Raw genomic sequence first — 3585 nt, forward strand, 5'->3', positions numbered from 1 at the left:
GAACCCTCAGGGACTGCAGCTCCCAGAATCCTCTGTGGTGAGTGGGCAAACCATTGAACTGCATTACCCACAATCCTAAGGGGGAATTTGAGCTTCAGAATTTTCTGCAGTGAGTAGGAAAAACACAGGACATATTACCCACAAATCTCGGTGCCAGCAGCTCTCAGGATCCTCTGTTGTGAGGACTGTTGGACTGAGAGCTTCACTACAGTATCCAGAATCCTTGGTGAGGTGTGTTTCCCAGGTGAGTATGCAGCCTGCAAATCCTAGGGGCCTCCCAAGTGAGAGCTGTGCATTATGCAGGTCAGACTATGCTACCTACAATTCCTGGGGACACACTGGTGAGTGTGCTGCCTGCAATTCCAGGAGGCTTCCACAGTGAGGTCTTCAGTACCAAGGCAAGCATGTGGCCTTCAGTTCTCATGGCCCTTGCAGTAGGGGCATGTATGCAAAACACTGGACTACCTTATGCAGAATCCTCAGGGGGGATCACAGTTCCCAGGATCTGCAATAGTGAGGGCTGCAGCGTAGAGAGCTGAGCTATACTACCTAGAATTCTTGGAGGTGCTCGGTGTCCATGTGGCCTGGAACTCTCAGAGGCTTCCACAGTGAGGGCTATGGAGGCAGAAGGCAAGACTGTGCTACCAGAATTCCTGGAGGCCTACAGCTCCCAGACACCTACCTTTTGAGTATTGCCAGGGCAAGGTTTGTATTGCACTACACAGACACCCAGGGGTGTCTAGGCAGGCTTGTGCTACACAGATCCCAGACCTTTGATGGTGAAGTCCACTTAGGTAGGATGGACTGCACAACCCAGAATAATCAATGGCCCACAGCTCTCAGAGACCTCTGCGGTCAGGGCTGACTGAGTAGATCTGACTACAATACTCAGAATTCCTGAGGGCTCTGAGCTCTAAGTAGTCACTGTACAGTTGAACATAGCACCAGGCTATAATACCCATGATCCTTGGGGGCTTGCAGCTCCCAGAATCCACTGTAGTGATGGCTGCCTTGGCAGGACACCAGACTACACTGTCCAGAATCCCTAGGGATGCCTGAATGACTGTGTAGCCTACAATTTCTAGAGACCTCTGCTGGGGGTGGGGGTTGCATTGTAGAAGACTGGATTACACTACCTAGAATTCTGGGTGGGTATATGAGGGTGAATGTGCTTCTTGAAGCCCCCATAGGCTTCTGGAGTGAGGGCTAAATGGTCAGAATGCCAGGCTACACTGTTCAGAATCACTAGGGGTTCCTGAGTAGTCTGCAGCTCACAGAGACCTCTGCAGCTGGGCTGCATTATAGAATAGAAGACTGCACTACCCAGAATCCTGGGGGTATGAGGGTAAATGTGCATCTTGCAGCCTCTAGGCTTCTGGGGTGAGGGTTGCATGGGTAGAACACCAGAGTCCACTGCCAGGGTGCCTGGGCCAGCACATGGCACACAACTTCCATGGTCCTGAAGGGCAAAGACTGTGTGAGCAGAGCACCAGACTACACTGTCTAGAATCCCTGAGAACCCTGAATCTGTGTAGCCTGCAGCTCCCAGAGGCATCTATGGTGAGAGCTGGACAGGCAGGACAGACTGAATGACCTAGAATGCTCTCATAGGCTACTGGGAATTTGGTCTGAGCTCAGGTTCTTCTACCCTCCTACAGTGGTCACACTGGGCTGGGAATTAACAGATTTTCTTAAAATTCCTGATTCTAAAATGAGGCAGACCCTGGCTAAGTCATTCTGTCTCAAAGATACATGTCCCAGAAGCCTTTGAGGTGGTCTCTGCCCTTGTGCGCCTGAGTGAGGGTCTAGACTCTCTGTGGAAGCCTCCCTCTGTGCCTCTGCCCACCTGGCTCAGGCTGCTGCAGCCCTTGGACTGTGGAGTAGAGGGAGGGGTCTCCTGGACTCCATTTCTCCTCTCCTGAGATTCCACTCCTTATGGTGCCACAGCCAGACCTAGTTACAGCAGTGGGAACAGATTTTATTCAGTAACTGCTGAGGGTGGAAGAAGGTGCTGACATTCACCAGGGAGCCAGGAGAGGCCCCGCCTCTGAGCCCTGAGCAGCTGGTGCAAGTGCACGTGGCCAACGGGGCGTGGTCAAGAAGGGGCAGGGCCTCGCCGCCATCTTTAATACTGCCTCCCTGAGAGCGAGGAGAGCTGGCTTCCCCCTCAGGACCAACCCGGGAGAGCCCCAGTACTGGAGTGTTGGGTCACTCCACAGAGAGGGGCGGAGCTCCCTTCTCAGAGCAGATTGTGAGAGAGACCCAGGTTGGGGACCCTCGTGGGTCATGCGGAGCTCCCTTTTCCTTAGAGCAGCCTCAGCGGACTTTTGGCTTAGAGACTTCGTGAGTCGTGGCGCTAGGAATACCTGGGGTTCCTTTGTCTTCAGATCAGCCTGAGGGAGACGCTTGTCTTGGGGGCCCTCATGTGGCATGTTTCTAGGGTTTCCAGGGTTTCCTGAGGGAGATGCCAGGGTTGGGGACCCTCACAGGTCATGTCTCTAAGTAGGCCCGGGGTTCCCTTCTCCTCAAAGAGGTCTGGAGGAGACGCCAGTGTGGGGACTCTCTTGGGTCACGTCTCTAGGGATGCCCGGGGTTCCCTTCTCTTCAGAGTGGCTGAGAAAGACTCCTGGTGTGAGGAGCCTCATGGGTCGTGTCTCTAGGGATGCCCAGGGTTCCATTCTCCTCAGAGCAGCCTGACGGAGATGCCTGGTATGGGGCAGCCCTATTTTGTATTATAGAGACAGGGTTTCACTGAGTTGCTTCATTCCTTGTTTTTGCTGAGGCTTTTTTTTTTTTTTAAGAGTGAGAGAGGGAGAGAGAGAAAGAGAATTTTAATATTTATTTTTTAGTTATCGGCGGACACAACATCTTTGCTGAGGATCGAACCCGGGCCGCATGCATGCCAGGCAAGTGCGCTACCGCTTGAGCCACATCCCCAGCCCCCTGAGGCTGGTTTTGAATTCAAGATCCTTCTGCCTCAGCCTTCTGAACGGCTTAGGTTTAAATATATTACTTCTAACAAAGCCAGAATTTATTAAAAATACATCCCTGTATTTTTAATAATGAACCACATTTTTATTCTTTAATCTTTGCTTAGTTTTGTTTAAAATTTTTTTTTAGTTATAGAAGGGCACAATACATTTATTTTATTTATTTATATGTTGTGCTGAGGATCAAATCCAGTGCCTCACACATGCTAGGCAAGCACTCTACCACTGAGCTACCGCAGCCACACATTTTTCTTTTGGTGGAGAGTTTAATTAGCAAGAAGCCACCCCTCCAGGACCCTCTTGCTAAGGCTTCCCCCTCCAGACCCTGCCTCTTCTCCAGACCCCACCCATATTCTTCGGCCCTGCCTTGCCTCCTGAACCACCTTCCCCCTCCTTCCTACCCTGCCTCTCCTCTATGTCTTACTCATGTTCTAGGGCCTGTCCCTCTGTCAGGTCCCACCCATCTGCCAAGCCCTGCCCCCTTGTGATTCATTCTCCCCCTCCTTCAGACCCTGCCTCTCCTCCAGACCTTTCCCTTCTTCCTGTCCTGCTCCTCCTGCAGACCTCACCTTCCTCTCTCTTTTTTTTTTTAAAT

This window comes from Callospermophilus lateralis, chromosome X (assembly GCF_048772815.1).
Source record: "Callospermophilus lateralis isolate mCalLat2 chromosome X, mCalLat2.hap1, whole genome shotgun sequence".
In the NCBI taxonomy this organism is placed as follows: Eukaryota; Metazoa; Chordata; class Mammalia; order Rodentia; family Sciuridae; genus Callospermophilus; species Callospermophilus lateralis.